Below are 24622 nucleotides of genomic sequence, written 5' to 3' on the forward strand. Positions count from 1 at the left end.
TTATTTTACACTTATAGATACATAAAAATGGCTGAAAGTTTAAAATAATACTTACTTATCTAAAGGAAGGAATCAAAAAGTTAAATCTGAGAAAGAAGGTTAAAATAGCAGTGTTAGAAAAATATGGAGCCCATGAGTGAAAATATCTGAAAACTTGATGTCCAAGATCTGTGGTTCATGTCAAAACAAAAGTTGTCAACTAAAAGAGAAATGGCTATGATAAAATTATAAATGATAAATTAGTTTGGCTTATATTAGTCAAATATAATTATACTTATGTGATATAAATTATTTTATTTTACACTTAGAGAAAAGAGATTCACATGTTGTCCTTTTGAGAGATAAAAACAGGAAGATAGGGTTGGAGAAGGCAGGTTTAGTAATTTTGAATCTAATATGTACTGCAGTGATTTCCAGTAGGGTGCGTCAAGTATATAAAGTCTGTTACATCTCTTTTAGGTGTTTCATGCATATATTTATGTAGAATAAAGTGAGATTCCTCTACTGACTTGACCCTACATAAGTCAACTAGTAAATAACTAACCTTGGGGGTAAAAACCACCACTCCAGAGAAAACCTCCAGAAGTCCTGCTTTAATAGAGAAAGATGTAATTGTGAAGAAGCATTAGAATACTAACAGTGGAAGTCTGAGAAAAACGTAAGAACAACGGAAATTGGGAAAATAAACATTTTAAAGATAGAGCATTGAAGCAGAATCTAATAACCTACTTCTCATAAGCCTCTGTGACTGAAAATGTAATTAAATGATCTAAATCTATAGTAAGTTCTTAAGAGTTTGTTCACATTTTAGGAAGCTAGTGCATTTTCCTGTATAGGCATCTCTGTCAAAAATTCCAGGAGGATAATAAGCTAGAAAGTATATAACATATTTAAGCTCGTATTCTTGCTACAAAGGTTGGAGTTATTCCTGTGTGATTCATAATTTATTTAATACTATTGAAATTCCAATGGAAATGATTATTAAAGTCATGAAAGGGAGACTGGGTGAGAATAAATAAGTTTATTGGAGGAACCCAACTGGCTGACTGCTATCATATTTGGAATACTGACTGAAAAGTCTTAGATTAGTAAGCCTTACACATTCTATCTACATAATGCCCAAATCCTGAATCTTTGCAAACATATGAGTATGTGGTTGAGGTTTTAGACTATTATCTGTATGTGACCATCAATTTCAATGTAAGTTAAAATCAGGAATCACAATAGAACTGATTTGTTAATTTTTCTTTTCATTTGCAAGATCTGCATTAAGTGGAATTTTATAAAATATTCTGTTACCAAAAGAGTAAAATTCTCAGCACACATGAGACATCTTTATTTGCTAAATATTTGGACACATGCTATATGTATCACTAATTTTGCAGATATCTGAATATAACATAAAACACTTACTACCAAATTCTAGGTGATTCAGAATCATGTAGCTCAGAACATGTTGTTCCCCAGACACTCATGAATTCCTCTAGTTCTAAAGTTTCATGTTTGGTAGACAACATAGCATTCCTTGATATAAAATCATGCAGAGCAGATTTCTGTGCTATGATGACATTGTAGAGACCAACTGAAATTCCTATATTTAGAGGTAAACCAACTAAGTCCCAAAAAGATCTAGTGACTTTTTAAGATCACATATATGATGATGGCTAAAATTTTTAAAAATGTGGGGCAAATGTTGGGAAGAAAAATATAGACGTATTACTTATTTCATTTATAAGCATTCCCTCCCTCCCTCCCTCCCTTCCTCTCCCTTTCTTTATTCTTTCAGAACATTAGTAGAATATGTCTTGTATTGCTTCCAAATCTCTTGAAGAATAAAACATATTTAAGTTGCTTGGCGGCAGTTTTAAAAGCTAGATGGCCATCTGGACTAGCTGATACCTTTAAATATAACCCCCCAATCCACTTCCCGGCCCTTAAATTGTTTGAATCCAAAGCAAATTATGTTCTCTTAAAATGACTTTCTTTTAATCAGGGAGGTAGGTTGCAAATGGAAATCAATTGCCAGAATCTACTTCTTTCACAAAAACAAAACAAAACAAAGCAAAACAAACAAACAAACAAAAAACCCGCTATAAAGTGTATCAAAGTATAGCAGTCTTGCTCTGTTGCCCAGGCTGGAGTGCAGTGGCGCGATCTGGGCTCACTGCAAGCTCCGCCTCCCCGGTTCACGCCATTCTCCTGCCTCAGCCTCCCGAGTAGCTGGGACTACAGGCGCCCACCACCTCGCCCGGCTAGTTTTTTGTATTTTTAGTAGAGACGAGGTTTCACCGTGTTAGCCAGGATGATCTCGATCTCCTGACCTCGTGATCCGCCCGTCTCAGCCTCCCAAAGTGCTGGGATTACAGGCTTGAGCCAATGCGCCCGGCCTCTCTCTCTTTTTTTCTACTAAGTCACACTCAAGGAAAATATTTGCTTGTTTGAGCATCTTGGTTACTTACACGCTAGGAAATCAGTAACGTGATGTGCTATGAAAAACAAAATTAGCCAGGAGTAGTGATGCATGCCTGTGGTCCCAGCTACTCAGGAGGCTAAGGTGGGAGGATGGCTTTAGTCCAACAGGTGGAGGTTGCAGTGAGCTGAGATTGTGTCACTGCACTCTAGCCTGCGTGAAAGAATAGAACCCTGTCTCAAAAAATAAAATAAAGAAAAACAACAAAAAAGAATGCTCTAGATATCTTCCATAATAATTCATAATTATTTGAGTTTAAGCTTATTTTAATATATTTCATTTATATTAAAGTATTTTCATAGCTACTATAAAATCACAGTCTTGAAAATTATAAACATACTATAACTTAATGAGAAAACTTCACTTATGGCTCGGGATTTCTCATTCATTTGACAATTCAGAACATGTTGATCCTACCTCTCCTGTGGTTATTTTAATGGCATACTTGGAATTGTAACTGCGTAGACTTGCCATATGTACCTTCCCACAATATACCATGCTACTTGTCAATAAAAATTACCTTACTATCTCGTAAGTTTTGAAGTACTTTGCACTGAATTTGTTCTTCAGATCTGATCTTTATTTTAATAAAATATTCATAGATTTATTCAAACAATATTAAACTGAGCAAAAATATGAACGTTTCAAAGATTCATAGAACATCAGATTAAAGGAAGTTTCCTATGCTTTAATCTTTCTGGTAATTCAATTAATAAGATCTTAAAACTTCTTGAAGATTTTTCTTTAGAAAAATGTAATCCTAGAATTTTGGCGCAATTTTTTAAAGCTACAAACTGCCATTATTGGGACAGTAACTGTCCATACATTGAAAGTAAACACAATTTTCGCCTTTTAGCTTCTGGATTTAAGCCTAGTAAGCTTTCTAAATATTCACTAGAGGCATTCTGTAAATCTAGTTATCAATATACATTTATTAATTTTCTACATGTTGTGTGATACTGCCCTGGGCAAACGCGTAGAACAAGATGAGTTGATTCTAAGTGGTAAACTAACCAAAGCACTGCTCAGATGAGATGTACCTCAATTTCAGTATCAACACAGCACTGATTTTAAAGAGGGGCGGGGGAAACTGTTTTTGAATAGCCAGCCTGTGTATATCATTTAAAGCAAAATACATCAAGCTGAGAACCAAGGCAGGGGTTCTTGGTGGTACTGCTGCACAGCAGGAAGTGGAAACAGATGAGATTGCTCTGCAAACTGTGTGTATGTGTGTGTGTTTCACCTCTCACTTTGAGGGTTGAGTGGTGAAATGCCACAACTTTTTTTTTTTTCAAACTTCCCTTTCAGGGCACAGAGCAGACTTAAAAAAAAAAAAAAAACCTGACAGCTAGATAGATGTTCGTATGTACATCAAGGCATAATGAAAGAATAAAATGAATATGCTTTCTAATTTTGTCCAAAACAATACTGTTTCAGTCTAAAATGAAAAGAATTATACTTCCAAAAGCAATACCATTACACACAAAAAACTCCTGCAACAGATTACTTTAAAAAGGAAACAAGACTTGTTTTTGTTTTGTTTTTTCAAATTCTGATTCTCGAGCATCCATATTCTTAATATTTCTTTCTTTCCAAAATTTAGATATAACATCAGAGAATAACATCCTTCAAAATAAATTGTGCAACAGAAAACTTGAAGCTACAGGTTTTATTCCTGCTTGCTTGGTTAAAAAAATATGCTAATATTACTTGAGGAAGTAGAATAAGAAGTACAGAAGGATTCTCCAGAAAGTGAATAATCTTAGAGTTCAACATTTTTTCTTATTGACTCGCTGGATTTTTTTCTTTTTTCTTAGCCATTCTTTCAATGGTATATTCAACATACAGTCAACTGTACGAAGGAACATAGGCCACTTTAGTAATCATCAGAAAGTCTTAAGCGTGAACAGCGTTCAATACAAAAAAAAAGAAGGCTGACCGGGTGTGGTGGCTCATGCTTGTAATCCCATTGATTTGGGAGGCTGAGGCGGGTGGATCATCTGAGGTCAGGAGTTCAGGACCAGCCCGGCCTACATGGCAAAATCCCGTCTCTACTAAAAAATACAAAAATTAGCTGGATGCAGTGGCAGGCGCCTATAATCCCAGCTACTCGGGAGGCTGAGGCAGGAGAATCACTTGAACTCAGGAGGCGAAGGTTGTAGTGAGCCAAGATTGCGCTATTGCACTCTAGCCTGGGACACAGAGCAAGACTCCGTCTCAAATAAATAAATAAATAAATAAATAAAATAAAAAAGTTAAAAGTTAGATAGTCTTACAAAATTGGTTGGTTTACTAAATAGTCTGCCATCAGCATCACCAAGTTTCATCCGGGTAGATTTTCCCCAAAACCCAGTGAATGCATCACTGTATTTTGTTTATGTCCTTCTTCAACCTAAGGTGAACTTTGCTTTTGTTTTGTTGTATTACATATGTTCCTAGAAACCTGAGATTATGGTAATGTTGATAGGTAATCTTCTATTCTTGAAGCATAATGTCTTACTCAGATGATCTGGGCTTGCTTTCTAAGGATTTTTGTCTGTTTCTCAATCCTGGAAATTGGAGAGCGAGGAAGATTCCTGGAATAGTCATTGATCTGCATTAAGGAACCATGTATTTAGACACTTAACTTTTTGTTATCTTTGTCCTTGTTGAAACATTAGTGTCAATTCTAAATTAATTGAAGCTAAACACAGATTCTTTCTCTGCCCTGGATGTTGGAAAAAATGGCGGTGATATTCACCATTTGCATTGATAACTGAGACTAGGTCATTTGGTTGGGATGGGCAGGTATCTCTTTCCTTCAGCACTTCTTTATGTAGGTTCTTCTTAATGGTGAAAGAGAAATAATTTTCACTAGAGAAAGAGCCTTAGGTCAAACACACATGAAAGCCTGTGATCCCTCTGGCCCTGTTTGGGATTTACTGGGAATACTTTAACATCCTGCTAAGAATTTGGTGTGTTAATCTAAAGAGCATTGTGTGCTTTCTTAGTGTTAGAAACTGTAAAAGATTTAGGAAGGACCTGGGAACTAACACTTGGTGCCTCTTTCTGGTCATAGTAAACAGCTATAATATTTAATTGTCTTAACCTGGGAAACCTCACAGAATCTGAGATTTCAATGGGTTTGATGTTGGTTTAAGTTTTGGAGATGGTTAGCAGTGAGTGCCTCCCTATTTGAGGACCACTTCCGACCCCCTAAAAGACTATTGTTGGTCAGACAAGATATATACCTTTCAAAAAATAAGGGAATTAATTTATGCTCAGTCAATTGTCCATTCTTTCTATATCTTTAAAATAGAATGCCAAGAATAACTGAGAAGCTTGTCTGGGTAGTTGTGTAGAGTATTCCTACATACAGCAAAATCTATATATGGCCAAGATTTGAAAAGTCTCACTACAACTTCGTGGCTAATTGCACGTGATACCTGCAGGTAGCTTCAGAGTATGTGGGGCTTAAGTGACATCTCTCTCTCTCGATTGATATACATATATATATATATATAATATAGCTATTTTTTTAAGCTACAAACTGCCATTATTGAGACAGTAACTGTCCATACGTTGAAGGTAAACACAATTTTCACCTTTTAGCTCCTGGATTTAGGCCTAGTAAGCTTTCTAAATATTCACTAGAGGCATTCTGTAAATCTAGTTATCAATATACATTTATTAATTTTCTACATGTTGTGTGATACTGCCCTGGGCAAAAGCGTAGAACAAGATGAGTTGATTCTAAGTGGTAAACTAACCAAAGCTCTGCTCAGATGAGATGTACCTCAATTTCAGTATCAACACAGCACTGATTTTAAAGAGGGGCGGGGGAAACTGTTTTTGAATAGCCAGCCTGTGTAGATCATTTAAAGCAAAATACATCAAGCTGAGAACCAAGGCAAGGGTTCTTGGTGGTACTGCTGCACAGCAGGAAGTGGAAACAGGTATATGTATCTGGGAGAATACAGGCTTGGTGGCCATATATGCAGGATAATATTTGATGTCACAGACCTGACACGGCACTGAGAAAAACAAGAAAAGGGGAAAGGGAAGTATTGCTCTAGACAGGAAGGGGTTTTGGCAGAGTTAAAGGTCCAGAATAAAGCTGAATATGTTTGTTTTTGTTTCTCTGCAGTCCCTCGTATAAGGTGAACAATGGTTAATAATAAGAGCTTACATTAACAGCATTTAACATGTGCCAGGCACTGTTCGACATGCTTTAACAAGTGTTAACTTTGGTAATCCTCAGAATGGGACATGAGTGCTAATGTTACCCCATCTCACAGATTAAGAAAAAAAAAAAAAGACCTGAAATTGGGTTTAAGTAACTTCAGGTTAAGCAACTGGAACAGACTGAGCCCATGGGTTTCCCAGCTCACCCAAGCTGGTATCCAGCAAGTCATGTTCCTGAGTTCTGAGTCACTGCAGTTTACTGCCTCTCAAATAGGCACAGCTGAGCCTGTTCAAATTATTATTTTATATTAATCATATTTTAATCATTTGTTTTCAATGAAACACACGAAAGATCCATTTTCTTTTTCCAAATTCTCACCTTTCTAAACTGCCCCTTTTTTTCCAGTCAGTAGCCACAACCATTCACATTAATAGTTATTTTAGAAAGTGAAAGGATGTTGTTAAAAACTATTTTATTGTGAAAATAATCTGTACCCACTGAGGAAAATTTGGAAACTGCAAAGATACATTGAGTGGGAGTGGGAAATAACACTGTATTTTTTTTCCCCTTAAGCAACTTAATATTTTGGAGCTATTTCCCTCTAATTATTTCCCTTACCACTAAATAATTTATGATCACGGTATATATGTAATATTTACTGTTTTTTCACCTAAACATTTTTCAGGACTCCAAAACATCCTCCATATATTTGACTGCATATTGAATCCACCCCACTGATTCACTCAGTAACAATCTAGTACTTACTATTTGTTGGTTACTGTTCTATACACTAAGGAGTTGAAGAGAACAAGACAGAATTCTGTTCCCATGAAGCTGAACTTCACGTGAGCTCAATAAACATTTCTCTAAATATAGTTATTTAATGATAGTTCTCTCAGTTCTGATTAATATTAGTAGGGTTTGACTTTTAAGAAATCTATTTTCTCTGAATAAAGGGAGTAGAATTAGGTTATTAAGTTTACTGTTCTAGTGCTGGGTAATCGTATTGAGTATAATTTTTGTTTTGTTTGTTTTGTCTCCCTTTTTTCACTAGTGGGGAATGCTTTCCGATTTTAAATAAACTGCAGCATTGCCAACAAGTCTAAGGCTTAGCCCAAAGTTTCTACTGACTCCCTATGTCCTTTACAGTATAAGGGTTTATGTTCAAAACTCATCAAGATTAAAAGAAATCTTATGTTAAACTACATGTATGCACCACTTGAGGCAGTCACATTTTTCACTTCTAGTGTTTCATGTTACTAAAATGTTTTGTTTCTATGATGCACTCTTATGATACATCACCCAGGCCCTGTTCGAACTCTAGGCACTGCGCTCAAACAAAATTTGAATATATTTTTTTGTTAGAATGGATTGGGTTGAATTAATGGAATAATATAATTCCATTAAGTGGAATAATATAATTAACTTCTCAGAAAGCACTGTTGAAAGGCAAAAATAGCAAAAGGAATCTCAGATTTTTGTTGTTATTTACCCACAAACTGCATTTTGTTTCCATTTCTTTCATAAATTCAGTAAATGGAAATAATTATTGGATTATTCAATTTTGCATATATCTAGCCAATACAGAGAGATATTTGCTGCTTTGGCTGTTGGTAATAATTTAATGGTATCCAAAAGAAGAAAGGTACACGTGCTTTATTTTTCAGAAATATTTGATTAAAATTATTGAAATAGGTTTTATGCAAGAAGTTGTTATGCCAATAGTGAAAATTGTTTCATTACACTCTTTATGAAAGGTGAGTCACTGAATTACATTGATCTCTCTTTGATCAAAGAGTCTATGTTAGTTATGTGTAATGAGCAGAATTTATAGAGCAAATCTGTTAAATGTAATGCTGATTTCAATTATTTTTCATTTTAACTGGCTGTGTTTACCCACACATGCACATGTACAGATTGAATAAAATTTCCAAAGTAGATTAAATTGTAGCCCAATTCTCTGTACACAGTGCACTTCATGTTCCATACCCTCCAAGTTAGAGGTATGATGATAAATGAATGGAATGCATTTTTGCATAGACTATATGATCAATATATGATTGAGTGTTCGTTACTTGTGAGTTATGCCATAGAAGCTGGTGTCTGCTGCTGGTCAGGCTTGTTCAGCTTTGCTGCCTGTTAAGATAGAGTTGGATACACTGCATTCTGGTGTCCACGTTTGACAAAAGTTTCCATTTGCTAATGGTTATGTGAAACTTCTTGCAGCAGGTCAAAAACAGAAGTGCTTTAGGAAAACCATGAAGAAAGTGAAACCATCTAGAAAGGAATCTAAGTTTCCGTTTGTTCCGTTCCCCACGCTTCTCCCCCAGTGAATTCTCTCTGTCCACTCTGACCACTTTTTCAGAATGCTGCTGTCTTGGAGAGCTCTCTCAAATTGGTTAATAGAAGTCGAGGCATCAAATAAGAGTCAGTTAGCCCTTTTGGAGTTAGAAGTACTTTCATCTCCTTCAGCTTCTAAAAACCGCTGGTGTTACTATCCTTATTTTAGAGATGAGGAAGCAGAAATTTGGACAGGAGAAGTGGCTAAATGAAATGACTTGAGAGAGATTTGAACTCCTTCCTGTCTTTGACCCTAAGTGTTTTACTGTTACCTGTTTAACGTGCTGCCTGCAAGAAAAAGCTACCTGCTATCAATGGCTGCTTCTCCGTGTGAATTTACATTACCTGCTGCATTCTTTGAACCATTTTGTTTCTTCATCTTTAGTTTTAACGACAGATTTAAAGGTTTTGTGAAGAAGGCCGTGCCTTAGAGACCAAGTGGAGGGAGAGTTCAGTTTAAGAGACTCCTCCCCAAGTGTTTGCTGTCACCCACCTCAGGTATGTGAGCAACCCTGATGAGAGAAAGCTCCATCACTTAAGCGGTGAGGCAAGATGCCAAACAGCATCGGAGGAACGCGAGCGAGGTCTCAGTGGCTGTGCTCAGTGCACACATGTGAAATGTGATGTCCTAAGTTTTCTCCAGGTGAACAGGACTTCCTTAACCAACTGGCTTTTCACAACCAAGAAATGTCAAGGACCGTCATATTTTTCATGTGATAAAACTTGCTTCATATTAAAAAACTGAAACACAGGATACTTGTGTGTTCTAGGTAATGTCTAAATTTTCTTCTAGATAGGACACTGCCACATAAAAGGAACTTGTGGGAATCATAGGTTTAATTTAGTAACGCCCAGAGCACAGCATGTAAAAATATTTCATGTTATTTTGTATGTTGTATTCTCTGTGCAATTTCAACAGCTGTATAAATGTCATCAGCAGTTACAGAGATTTTGTGGAAATGCCCACATTGTCATTGTATCACCAAGTAATATCGTAAGAACTCTTGATGGAAAGTTTTATTAGAGGTGTGTAGGAGTAAAAGTGTCACTCTTATTGAGCAATTGATATAATAATATTGTCCTGCCAAATGTATGACTTTGGTAAATGACCATGACCTTCAACTATAGTATGGACATCATGACAGACAGTTACTTGTAATAACAACATTTCTGGGAAAATGTGACTTTACTAATCTATCTTTATTTTGCCAACAAATAACTGCCATATCAGTTTAATTTTACTTTCTTGAAATATATCAAATGAGTTTAGGTGTCAAATATAAAATGGATAGATAGGTAGGTGAATACATAGCTGGAAAGATGCTATATAGAAAAATAGGGAATAAGGGATAAACCATACACGGAAATATTCATTAGATTGAATCAAATTAGGTAAGCAATGTAACCACATGTGAATTATATTCTTGTGGAATATAAATTCATGTTTTCATAAACCTGAATTAGCAAGAGTAATCTGTGGGCAATACTTATTAGTTTTACTAATTACTTTATTACCAAACTAATACTTTATTAGTTTTTTAGCTTGCTCAGTGGGAATAAATGCATCTATTAATATTTGGCCTGGAACATTCTTTTTCAACTGGCAGCAACTACTCTATGGTATATTAATAGCTACAGTTTAGCTGCTACTTAAACTAAGTTCATAGCATTGTTACTGACTTTTGCACACATTTATTTTGAAGTCAAATGAAACTATTAAAATGTTTTAACTACCTTCAAAGTTATCCATGATGTTATGCAATATGTAGCCTCTTATTTTTTTTCACACTGTCTTTATATGTGCTTTCACGAATTATCAGACAATAAAATTGTAGATTTCATTTAAGCACAGGTATGTGGGGAATGAAGAAAGTACAAGATCAATGATTATATAAAACTTGTATTCATTATATAAAACCTAGAGATCCTGAGGTTTCTCTCTCATGTATAAGATATAAGGGTAAGCAAGTAAATGATGGACACGTATGTGTCCAAAAGCAAGATGCAGCTTAGCTAGAAAAGGCTTCAATGTTAAATTTTTGCGGAAGAAAACATGTTTGTGAGAACTGAGCACAATGCACTGTAATTTGTGTAGAGGTTGATTCGAGAACAGTTTTTCACTTTCTTGTTTGCTGAAGCCTCTCTCCTCCTCACTTTCCGCTACTTTGGGTTTCTCTTTGCGTTGTAGTTATCCTTTCTTGGCTCTCCTTTGAAACGTTTAGGTGGTTAGAAATGACATGCTTTGCTGCATCTTTAAAATAAAACCTTAAAGTTATTATAAAAAAAAGTTTTGCATCCCTAAAAAAAGAAGGAAGAGGAGAAGGATGGGAAGGAGGGAGGGAGACAGGAAGAGGCCAAGGTGAGGCAGGGAGACCACTTTATCAGATGCATGTGTACCACGGTGGCCTGTACTCATCATTCACTCCTAAGATATTTGTTCCACTAAGCAAAGTGTTTCTCAGAGGTCTTCTGAAGAGATTTGCTGTCCCCAATCTCCCCCAAAATACTCATTTGAATATGAATATTAATTTAAAATATAAATCAGTTTTTAATTAAAAAAAGCAATAATTGGAATTTAAAGCAACACTTTGTAATTGGGAATATATACGGGTGATTAGTTAGGTGAGAAAACAAAACAAAATAAAATGAAATGCCCAGGCTTCCCCCACCACCCCCCTCAAAACACACACACTTGATTTCAGGCTTTCACATCACATTCTAGTGGAATAATTGCCATTCAACTTATTATTCAATTGTTAGGGGTCTTATAGTTAGAAATTTCATCAACAATTTTTGTCCATGCAACTGTAGAATTCAAGTATTCTTGTTCAGTCATTTAAATATATGTGTGAGATGTGTTATTCGTATGTTCATTTACTTACAAATTCTTAAATAATTTTAGGACACCTACTCTAGGCAAAGAATTATGCTACATCTTCTAAGTGCAAATTGAACTGGGTAAGTACTTATTCACTTTTACTTAAAAAGTTGTAAAACAAATTATTATAAATAAAGGAAGTGATACATTAAATATCTGTTAACAGAGGATCCAGAGCATACCTGTTTTACTTTTTTCGTACCCCAATGGAACTATGTACTGTCTACTTAACTTCTCTAAGATCCATTCCTTCATCTGTAAAATGGTGATCATAATTCCTGTGTCTCGATATTACCACTAGGATCAAATGACTGAAAGCACCTAACACATAGGACAGACTCTCCATAAACGTTCATTTTTTCCTCCTTCCTTCCTTCCTTCCTTCCTTCCTTCCTTCCTTCCTTCCTTCCTTCCTTCCTTTCCTTCTTTCCTTCTTTCTCTCTTTCCTTCCTTCCTTCCTTCTTTCCTTCCTTCTTTCTTTCTTTCTTTCTTTCTTTCTTTCTTTCTTTCTTTCTTTCTTTCTTTCTTTCTTTCCTTTTTCCTTCTTTCTTTCTTTCCTTTCTCTCTCTTTCTCTCTTTCTTTCTTTTGCTTGAGACGGAGTCTCCCTCTGTCGCCCAGGCTGGAGTGCAGTGGTACAATCTCGGCTCACTGCAAGTTCCACCTTCTGGGTTCATGCCATTCTCCTGCTTCAGCCTCCCTAGAAGCTGGGACTACAGCACCCGTCACCACATCTGGCTAATTTTTTTGTATTTTTAGTAGGGACGGGGTTTCACCGTGCTTGCCAGGATGGTTTTGATCTCCTGACCTTGTGATCCATCTGCCTTGGCCTCCCAAGGTGCTGTGATTACAGGCATGAGCCACCGCGCCCGGCGGTTGACGTTCTTTTATCACCCTTCTGGCCACCACCTGGAGCACAGGACATATAACCTACCCCTGGCTTACTGGTTTTTTTCAAGCACTTGACCAGAGTTATATGGGATGGAGTTATATCTAAAAATATGTGACTATGGTTTGGGAAAAGGAACTCTTTCTAGCAAAATCTCAGCAAAAGAGATTTGCAACAAAATGACAAATGGTTCAGGGTTTAGGATGGAATACATCGTGAGTAATGTCTATATCAATTAACCTGTTAGTCACACACCCTCTTCTCTTTCACAAGGGATGTAAGCTCAAAGTGCTACGACAACCTACAGTTCTGACATCTAGGGGCTATCTGAGTGTAATTCTATTGGTTATTGAAAATATGCCTCAAAACTAAAGAAAGGTAGGCTTTGTAGCTTACCAGTAGGATTGTAGATGTCATGGAGAAAATTCTTTTAAAAAATGATTAAAATGGTGCAAGATGATTATTGAGCGAAGTTAACAGAACTTTGCAAACATTATCCTGAAATGCATTTGGTCACATGTCTTCCTGGTTTATCAGACAAGAGCACCACATTTATTACAACTTGTGAAAAATGTTTAGATGGTAAGGAAAGGAAAGGTTCATTTGAGGAAGCTAAGATTGCCTTGGAAACTACATAAGGCATATGATTCATGTGCACTAATGTACAGACAACTATTAAATACTTATTTGCTTGTGATAATAAATTGTATTTACAGCCACCCAAATTATTTATCTGAAGACCTCTGATTAAGGGGAATTATTCCTTGAGCAGTAGGCAATAGTGTCATTCCCATTTTGATAACTCCAACCAATGGAAAGTTCTTTTTATTTATTTATTTAGAGTCTCACATTGTTGCTTAGGTTGGAGTGCAGTGAGGTGATCTTGGCTCACTGCAACCTCCACCTTCCGGGTTCAAGTGATTCTGCTGCCTCAGCCTCCCGAGTGTTGATTACAGGCATGCACCACCATGCCCGGCTACTTTTTGCCTTTCTAGTAGAGATAGGATTTTGCCATGTTGCCCAGGCTGGTCTTGAACTCCTGAGTTCAAGCGACCCTCCAGCCTCGGCCTCTGAAAGTGCTGGGATAATAGGGGTGAGCCACTGTGCCCCGCCGGAAAGTTCTTTGTTAAGAATCAGAATTTGGCCCTCCCTTATAGGTTGTTTTCCTCCAGTTATTTTTAGGTAATTTTCATCTCCTTGTAGCACTGGCTATTTTCCTGGGCTTGCTCATAGTTTCCTACATGAGAAGTTATCTGGAACCTGTTTATGATGGAGACCAGTTGCCCTGGAAAAACTCACTGAGTATGTGATGGACACAGTGCTAAACCGTGTTTTGACTGGCCTGGAGCAGTGTCCAGACACTTTAATTCTTTATTTAGTCCGAGGTAGAAATAGCTTCTCAAGGGCAGCACCATCGTATTGCAGATGTGTATCGACTTAATAATCAAAGAAAACCGCTAAATTGTGTTTTGTTTCCCACGTGTGCGGCTCTGAAGTCATAAAGAGTTTTGATCCTGAGCTTTGCTTTTCTTCAGCTGATTAGATGTAGTCCATTGTTACAAGACGTGTGGTTCATTCTACACCCAAAGTCTGTCAGTCAGATCCAATTCTATGCAAATAATTTTCTAATTTGCATAATTGATTTCTAAAAAGACGCACTTGCATTTGAATGTTCAAGGAAATGTTATTTCTTCCCGGACATTGTATTTTAGACCTCTTAAAGTAAGTGTTGACATATTTCTAAGGGAAAAATATATAATATGATCTATAGAAATCTCAGGCCTTACAAACTTGGAAAGATTTGGTATTACAATGTTTCAATGTTTCTGAGTGGAGTTCAATAGAAAACCTCAGTCATATTTTGCCCAAAGCAAGTCTTAAATTTTTAATTATGTGTAATAAACCCAGGCATATTTAATCCATATATTTCATGATTCATTTACACTTCAATCACCACGTTGTTGTTTTTGAAGAACATTTGATGTGTGTAAGCCCTTTGAGCCTTTAAAATATGCTTAGAAAACCCAATCCCTTCCCATCCACATCCACACAGATATACACATTATTTGAAAATAGATCATTATATTTTGCCCAGGGTAAAAAAAAAAAAATGAAATGCCTATTCTTGCGGTGTGGTTTTAACTTTTATATCACACTTGGCTAGATATTTTACTCAGTTAAAAATCATGCCTATGTCAAACCTTTGTTTAAAAAGTGCCTCAGAGTTTAAATATTTTAAATAACCATTTCATAGACTCATATGACTCATCAAACAGACAAAAAAGTGGTTAGCTAAAGGCCTAAAAGAGATTTTAAAGCCCTGAATCTCCTTTTATAGACCAGCTTCCATACAAAAACATTATAAAAGTTCATCCTCAGTCTTTCTCTCTTTCCTGATATTTAAACCAAAATATTCAATTGCCGGCTGCACTTCTCCGTCTGAGTGCTCAAATCCAGCGTAACCAAATAGAGAACTCATTTAATTCCATTATCATTTACTCTTCCTTCTAAAAAATCCTGCACTGTTCTTACCATCCTCCTCCTACTTAAAAAACAATCTTTTCTCCTTTTCAGGTTTCGAACTCTGTAAAGACTATTAATGATCTACCCAGCTGCCCACTTGAAAACTTGGCAGAATTGTGGGCCAGAGGGAGAATTTCTCCTTCTCACCCTGAACATCACCTACATTACGCAATCTTAGGAATTCTGTCTCCTAAATACTCTACAACCCACCTAAAGTTCTTTACCCCTCCCGCCAAAACAAGTTCAAAAACTCATGTCTAAATTACATTCATATTGCCTACATTTTCTTCCTTTTTCTAGTCTTAACCTCATTTAATTCACTGGCACGACAGCTGTCCAAATAATCTTTCAAAAACACAAATTTCAACTTGTCTCTCTTCATTTCAAAATCTTCTAATGGCTTTCCATGCCCTCAGAGTAAATCAAAATCCTTAATATGGTTCACCAGCTTCCCCCACGGTCATCTGTGTAGCCTAAATGACCACCATCCCTCACATCTCTTCTCTGTACGTATCACCGGAACACTGAGAACACCATTTCCTTTAATTTCCTTATTTTACCTCTAGTCTTCTCAAAGCATGTCCTCTGCACCTAGAACACTCTTTATTCACTGGGCATTTTCACACTCAAAAGAGTAAAAGTTTTAGGGTCAGTCACAGTGGCTCCCGCCTGTAATCCCAGCATTTTGGGCAGCCAAGGCAGCTGGATCACTTAAGATCAGGAGTTCAAGACCAGTCTGGCCAACATGGAGAAACCCCATCTCTACTAAAAATACAAAAATTAGCCGGGTGTGGTGGTGCGTGCCTGTAATCCTAGTTATTAGAGAGGCTGAAGCACGAGAAATGCTTCAACCTGGGAGGTGAAGGGTACAGTGAGTTGAGATCATGCCACTGCACTCCAGCTTGGGTGACAGAGTGAGACTCTATCTCAAAAAAGAGTAAAAGTTTTGTATCCTACTCACAATCTTGTTCCCAGACCCTAGCAGAGTGCTGAGCATATAATATGTGCTCAGAATGTGTCCTAAGGAGAGAGAAAGAAAGGAAGCAAGAGAGAGAGAATGAGAGGGAAGAAGGGAGAGGGGAGTCCGTGAGTGGACACATAAACTTTTCCCAAATAAAGCCATAAAATCTCTGTTCTCTGAGTAACGTTAGTATCAACTATCAAATTTTTATAATATTAAATCAATGGTGGATATAAAAATAGAAGGAGGGGCTGAAATATCCAAAATAAAGGTCAATCACAGTAAGTCTGGTTTGAAGGATATGAGTAAGTATAAGCCCAACCCTTAGAATATCATCAAACATATAATCATAAAGCTAGAAGACTCCTTAGGTAGCTTCTAGATAAACACCCTTACTTTCTAGAAGAAGAAATAAAGATAAATGAACCCTTATTCATTTCCTCACCCCCCTTCCTCCTCTGTCTATATGTGATGCAAGATTATGTTACTTTATTAGCTTTGCAAAACGATTAAAGGTTATGGAAATTTGAACCAAATTTTGTTTTGAGGTGTTACTTCAATATGACCTAGACATTGAAATCTGAAAACAGATCCATTTGCCCATCCAGCCCAACACACCACGGCATGGATGGGTGGTGGTCGTTTAGGAGGAACTTGGACATAACCGTGTGGGTGCTGCGATTTAATGCCCTTCTTAAAAAGATGTGGAGAACACCACGAATGACAGCATTGGAGACTCGAAAGCTTTAGCAATCAGTTGTTTGTTTTCCCACCCCTAAGGAGACAAGCTAGAGCTGAACATCCTAACATAGCAAAACACCAAGAAGAGAAGAGGACCATGAAAAGAGAGGAAGGGAGGACATTAGTAAAGCAACAAAGACCACCCATTTGGGATAAAAGGATCTGTGCTATAGAGATAGAGAGAAAAACGACATTTACTTTAATAGCATGCATTGAGTCATGCTATGTACTTAGTAATAGTGTGACTAGTCAAGTGAACTAAAGTTCTTGACACTTAGTTGCCTAATCTGCATAATAAGATTTTTAAAATTTGCTGTAACCAGTTTACCTGCAATGATCAAACTCAAAAGTGACAATGTGTATAATTTTTAAAAAATTGTTTAAGTATCATGCAAATAATAATTCACAATTCTACCTGGCTAGGTCCACTTCTAAAAGTTGGTAATTCTAGTTGCTTATAAATTGTGCAGATATAGGTATTTCAATGCTTAGAGTTTGGTCAATGGGCCACACTCCAAATTTGAAGGTGAGAAAGGAGAGAGCAATTTCACAGCTTGTCTATTACAGAAAATTTCTCGATACAGCATCAGTCTTTCCTGAATATTCATAAAGATATTAACTGGAGTTTTAGAAAATATGCACTTAAAGAGTTGATGAACATGTAGTCATTTCTGGTATATAGATACATTGATGAAATTTCCCAGGAAATGGTAGATTATTTCTCACTAACTTCTGGCTTCTATAACAATGGAAAGCCAACAATGATTCTGAAACTGATGAATTTGCTTACATTTTCAAACCTTGAGATCAGTTTCCTAACTTAAGTAACACCAAAGCAAGGTTCTAGTCTGGGGAGTAGAGTGAAGCCAAACGCTAACTGAAATTTTATTTTGTCTACTTTACAGAAATCCCTTTTCAGTGTGAAAGCAGTAAACCTTTGTGCTCGTCTTTACAAAGTAATAGCAGTTTGAAGTAATTCTCTACATTTTCGGCATTGTTATTACATGGATAATTGCTTCTCACCCCCGTTGTCAAGTCTTAAGGTATTTATATAATAGACTTCTCAATAGTATCTAGGAAAATATCATTTTTTACCTCCACAAGATCTATAGAAATAAAGGTGTTCTCTCAATGTCATAATCTAGTACTGGAATTATGCGGTTTTGTTGTTGTTGCGTTTTTTTGTTTGTTTTTTTTTTCATTTTCCAGTGGCATAAAACATTTCAATCACATGTAGCTTTCTGGAGCAACGGACTATGGGCTGAGGACTGAGGTTCCGGGAGCCACAGCAAGGCTAGCCGATGCCATCTTTCTGTCTCACTGCTGGAAGTTGAGAATCACAGTGCTGATCATCAGAAACTGTGAGTTCAGAAACTCACTCTGGTCACTAGAATTACTCTCCCCACTTTACCTCTGCTGCCCAGGAGATCCCCGAGACCCGTCCCTCTTGTGGAGCTCCTGGTGGCGTCCTCACTAGGAGCCCCTTGGCTCACATGGGAATATCCCCAGGTACTCCTCGCAAGAGGGCTATGAGGGAGGCTTCATTATTCTAGTGTTCAAGCCCAGAGTCTCAAATCATTATTCTAGTGTTCAAGCCCAGAGTCTCAAACTAATCAGTGCTTTCCTTCAAGTTCGAGCCTCCAGGAGGAGCCAAGGAGTTTTGAAGGCATTTAAAACTTTGCAGTTTGTATTCTGCTGCACCAGAGACATCATTGAATCTTACAGCTGATGCTACCTTCTTTCCCACACCTGGATTCACCCAAAGTCCTGGAGAATAGCACATGGTGGAGAGAGACCCCTAACCAATGTTCCCCTCTGAAAGATAAGAGCAAGACACCTGGGGTAAGCTGGTGACTAAGGGGCCTCCACTCCTAGATTCATGTCCATATTCATCCATGGAGTGAGAAAATCAGCCTGTATGTTACCAGTAAAGAAGCTAGTCTGTAAGAATGTATTTATTTAAGTATATATAAAAATACATAGAGTAAATTATAACTCCCCTAAGCACAATTTCATTATATACCTTAAAAAATACGTATTTCAGATGGCACTCACCTCACCACTAACAAAAATGACAATATCATTTATCATTCCAACCATGGTACCTTTTTTTTTTTTTTGAGACAGAGTTTCGCTCTGTTGCCCACGCTGGAGTACAGTGGTGTGATCTCGGCTCACTGCAACCTCCGCCTGCGGGGAAGCGATTCTCCTGCTTCAGCCTCCCAGGTAACTGGGACTACAGGCACCCACCACCACTCCCAAATAATACTTTATTTGAATTTTCAGTAGAGATGGTGTTTCACCGTGTTAGCCAGGATGGTCTCAAACTCCTGACTTCATGATCCACCTGCCTTGGCCTCCCAAAGTGCTGAGATTACAAGTGTGAGCCACCGTGCCCGACCCCATGGTATTTTGACTACAAAATAAGACACTGATAGTACATGAAAAAGTGGTCTACTATGGACCACTACCCTCAACGAAAAGAAACAAACTGTTGATACATTTGACAAACTAAGACTTTCTCCCCAAAACTAGGCTGTGTGGTCCCCTAAGTCTACCTGATGGGGAAAAGAAAAGTGAGTTGGGAATCAGGAAGGTATTTTTTGGAGGGAGGTTTGTTTTATGTTGGTTTGTGTTGCTGTTATGATTTGACCATGATTCCTCCATAGAGTAACACACAGTCAGTTCTTGTTGTTTGTGGTAATTATGTTCTTGTTTTAGGTTGGTTTTTGTTGCTGTTATGATTTCACCGTGATTCCTCCATAGAGTAACACGCAGTCAGTTCTTGTTGTTTTTGGTAATTATGTTCTTTAAAGAACGTCATTGCTGTGAGCCCTGAATTAGCAAATACTGAACCGTTGCTCCCACGGGAAACACAGAGGATGTTCCTTCGAGCCTCTGGTCACACATTGTCATAAAACAATCAATACATGACCTTGTTTTATGTGTGTTTCTGTTAAAGGACACCTTGTTTAACATACATCATTGATTTATTAACATTGAATTCATGGCCAACAGCACTGTAACTAACGCTTGAACAAGGCTTATCAAACACATCTCTTTTCTTCATACGGCACCTTGAAGCCTTCTTGCACTTAGGAATACTATATGGCACTATATCACTGGAGTGAAAGCAGCAGCAAAAAGCACAAAATGAGAAAAATGTGGCACTAAATAGACCACACACCAAAAGGACAGTTGTGTACAGTATGAGATATAAAACAGGAGCAAGGCAGAATGTCGCTTTGTTGAACCTCATCTGGGAACATGCACTTTGGGTGACAGTTTTTTTGCTGCTCTCCACATGTCTGTGAAGGGACATGAAATGACTGTGGCTATTGATTTGGGAGTTACAGGTAATTTTAGGGAGTAGGCAGGTCTGTAAACATGAAATCCATAAGTAATGAGGACTGACTGTAGATTCTTGTCCTTAATTCTGAGGTGTACTTTTATTTAAAGCTTGGCTCACCAAGTAGATTTCGAGAGGTCTCTAAGAGTGGATCTAAAATGGAGAATAAATGACCTCAGGAAATATAGATAAAATATGTCTCTTCAAACTGGTTTTGCACCAGTAATGTGACAGTGACATGTTCTCTGCATCCTCGCTGTGTTTGTTTTTATCCCTATTTTCGTCATTCTGCTAGATGTGCAGTTAATACTTTTCTGTGGTTTTAATTTGCATTTCTCTACTAGTAAACAGCTTGGCAGTTTTTTAAACAGTTAAATATTCAACTGTATTTATCTTTGACCCAGCAATTGTTCTCTTTCGCGTTTATTCCAGGGAAATGAGAACAAACTTGAACACTGTGGCACATCTACTTATAATAACCAAAAACTGGAAATAATCAGATATCTCTCCATGAATAAATGGTTAAACAAAACGTAGTACAACTTACTATGGATTACTACTCCCAATAACAAGGAACAAACTGTCCATGCATTCGACAACCCGGATGTATCACCAAAGAACTATGCTGACTGAAAATAAAGTCAGTTTCCAAAGATTATATATGGTATGATTCCCTTTATATAACATCCTTGAAATGAGAAAATGACAGAAATGGAGAATAGACTAGTGGTGGTTGCCAGGGGGTTAAGGTGGGAATCCATGCAGGAAGGAAGTGGGTGTCACGATAAAACAGAAACATGAGGAATCCTTGCTGTGATGAAAATGCTCTGAGTCTTGACTGTGCCAGTGTCAACGTCCTGGTTATAATATCGTATTATGCTTTTGCAAGATGTTACCATTGGGGAAAACTGGGTATAAGCGTATGAGATCACTCTCTCGTAGTTCTTACAACTCCATGTGGATCTATGATTACCTCAACATAAAACATTTATTTATACATAAATGAAGGAAAAATAAAGACCTTCTCAAACCAGCCAATCAACTACACACACACACACACACGTGTGCACGCGCGCGCGTGCACACACACACACACACACAGTTTTATTCTTTCCAACTTTGAACTGATTCTTGTTCCTTCTTCATTCATTCAACAAGCTCTTACCCTTTAAAGAGGCTATAAGGAGAGATTAATTAGATATTGATTCAGAAGATACATTTTTCAAATTTCTTATTAAATATATGTACACGTACAATTTAGTGAAAGCAAAAAAATCTTTGATAGTAATAATACTGAAGATCCAAATCTGTATTAAGTCAAATTTTAGTGATATAACTTTCATTTCAAAATGGTTTTTACATAAAATAAAAATGTGTACAATAAAGTGAATAATTTTAATGCAATTTATTCTTTTTTTTTTTTTGCATGAGGAAACTGAGGCTCCCTTCTTATTTAGAAATATGGATGGTATTGCCATTACTGCAGAGTTGATTGGGACTAAGTTGATTACACTTTTTGGACCATAAAGTCAAGAACAGATTTGCAAAACCATGATGTGTCGCTATGGACGATCCAGTTTCTTTTCAATGAGAATCTCTGGGGCATGAACAAAGTCTCTATATAATGTACTAGTCTGTCGTATGGGCTCTCTCTATATGATTTTTCTATATATGAAGATACGTAAGGAAAGGGCAGACAGTAATCACATAGGATACATAAAATATTGTTTTCTTTCTCAAAGGAAAGGGAATGAGCCTCCTCCAGTTGGAATTTATATTAGATTTTGTAGCTTTCTAGGGCTCCCATCACAAAGTACCACAGACAGGGACACTTAAAAGAAAAGAAACGTATTGTCTCATGGTTCTGGAGGCTACAAGTTGAAGATCAAGGTGTCAGTGGGGTTGGTTGCCTCTGAAGCTGTGAGGGGGGAAATCTGTTTCATGCCTCTCTCTGGTCATATCCTGGGCTATTTTTGGTGTCCTTTGGCTTATAGAATCATTGCTCCAGTTCCTGACTTACCTTCACATGTTGTTCTTCCTGTGGGAGTTTGTCTCTGTGTTCAAATTGCTTCCTTTAATAAGGACACCTGTCATACTGGATTAAGGTCCCACCCTCATCCATGAAGTATGACCCCATACTAACTACCTCTTCAATGATCCTATTTCCAAATAAGACCACAGACTGAGGCACTGGAGGTTAGGGCTTCAACATATGAATTTTAGGGGACACAATTCAACTCAACAGATTTTCTCTCTCATTCTTACCCAGTGGACAGGATATAACAGAAAAAGCCCTCATTAGGTTATCAAATAAATTGTGCCCAAGATGCAGTGGTAGAAAAATGTCCTAAGCAACATAAAGATAAGGAGCCACTGTAATAGATATATTTTGGCCTTATTTTATCTAAATCAAAAGATTAAAAGTAAAACTCTGAATGCACTATATGCTTACAATTAACGCCATAACTTTCTTTTGCATTAATACTAGAAGAAAACTAAACATTTTCTAAAAGTTATTTTCTTTTACTTTCTGAATGTTTTGAAAATGCTGATGTAAATTTTTCAACTCTAAGTGTAGGTGACCAAAATTATTAGAACGTTTAATCTGAAATAAATGTTAAACGAACAACACTTTCTTTCATTTCAAAAGTTATTGAAACAGGAATATCATTAAAACTAAACTAGTTTAGGAAAGCTAAATATATATTAAGAAATAAAAATAAATATAGTAATACTTTTAAAGCTCCCTGATTTTTATTATAAGTACATTGTTTAAATGTGTACATATTAAGATCTATGAGAAGGTTATATAACCATATTCATACAGATTTGTCTCTATATAATACAGAGCAATAATAAACTTACTTTTTAAATTCAAATCAGTTGTTTTAAACTGGGTAGACCAATGAGTTGATTGACTTCAGGGTTTTTTCCCCACTTTTGAAGCAGATATGCTGACATCCTGTAGCCATATCCTGAGATGATTATTCAAAGTGCAAATTAATGTCATACCCCACACATTCAAACCTCCTCTGACTTTGGTTCTTTTGCTCTTTCTCACCCATGTGCACATCAAAGACATTCTGTAATGGGAGTAATGGAACGTTGGTTCCTAGCGAAGATGAATGAAAATTTCTGCAGAATACTACTTTTTAGCCATGAAAAGACAAAAAAAAAAAAAAAAAAAAAAACGGGTGGGTGGCTTCAAATGTAAGTAGGGGGAAAAACAAATTCTAAGAAATCAGAGGGTTTGGTACCCATTTGGAAAGATATGAGCTATTTTTAGATGTAAAGAGGATGTGATGATTAACCTGAAGCCTAAAGCCATGTAAATCCAAATGCAGCACTTTTCAATATACGAATGCACTGTTAGACATTACCATGGTACTGAAATATGAGTAAGTAAAAGAAGATATTTTCCATTTTTAATTAAAAAAAGGCTTTCAATTATGCCTGGAAGAAACAGTATATTATTAGGTAGACAAGGAAATGTGATTTCAAAATTTTATTGACAAAAAGTAGTACATTTGAAAAATGTTGAAAAAAGCTTCCTAAAAGAATCATGTATTTTAAATGTTGGGAGTGGCTGACTCCCAAATGTCAGTCAAACAGGTGTAATGGAGGTAGAATTGTTTTATTTTGAGTCTTAATAGTTTTCAAGCATTCTAAGAATTCTCAGCTATCCACTTTTTACACATGAAATTCTGGAGCTAGTGACGCAAGTGAATTATTTCCCTGAAAATGTCACCATGCAACTCAAGAAATTTTGTACCATGACTATGCATGTAGCTTTACATTGGTGTATTCCTGAACTTGGTTCTCATACCCTTAGCTCTCTCTTAGCCTCCAACCCACTAGTGTACTTAAGGTCATAGCTTTATCCTGCAACTGTTTAGTTTTATTTTAATCAGGTTTCAGTCTAATAATTAAAAATTAAGAGATATTCCTAAACACATCTAGATAAAAGAAACAAAAAAAAATGAATAAAAGGTAATGATAATTTAGCATAATGAGACCAATCTAAGCTTTTTAATTGCAAATATTACTTAGCATCCCAGAGCCTTTGTTTTCTGATCATTTATAAAATATGGGAAAGTATTTTTACCTGGTTTGTTATTACAGGAATTAGATGGCATTAAATGTAGAGAATTTCGTGGATGCTACAAGTAACAATGTTGTTATGATTCTGGAAATATGTGACTATTGTTGGTTAATGATACTGCTTTTGCTCAGATTAAAATTGTGGATTAGCTCTTCACAAATATATAGCATATATATATTTTATATGCTATAAAATATATATAGCAT

At 36.7% G+C, this 24622-nt stretch overlaps 1 long non-coding RNA gene across 6 annotated transcripts in view; it reads left to right on the plus strand.

Moving 5' to 3' along the window:
• Positions 1-24622, plus strand: part of LOC111550036 — a 34904-nt gene that overhangs the window by 4915 nt on the left and 5367 nt on the right. For 2 of the 6 annotated variants that reach the window (XR_002733900.1, XR_002733905.1), the window contains exons 2-6: positions 12611-12798; positions 17871-18008; positions 18203-18326; positions 18597-18807; positions 20747-20978. This is a non-coding gene — a long non-coding RNA (uncharacterized LOC111550036). Of the gene's footprint in view, positions 1-9360; positions 9474-11877; positions 11934-12610; positions 12799-17870; positions 18009-18174; positions 18327-18596; positions 18808-20746; positions 20979-24622 lie in introns of all 6 variants that reach the window. The other 4 variants (XR_002733901.1, XR_002733902.1, XR_002733903.1 and 1 more) reach the window with 4 other exon arrangements.

Source organism: Piliocolobus tephrosceles, chromosome 9, assembly GCF_002776525.5.
Source record: "Piliocolobus tephrosceles isolate RC106 chromosome 9, ASM277652v3, whole genome shotgun sequence".
NCBI classification, from domain to species: Eukaryota; Metazoa; Chordata; class Mammalia; order Primates; family Cercopithecidae; genus Piliocolobus; species Piliocolobus tephrosceles.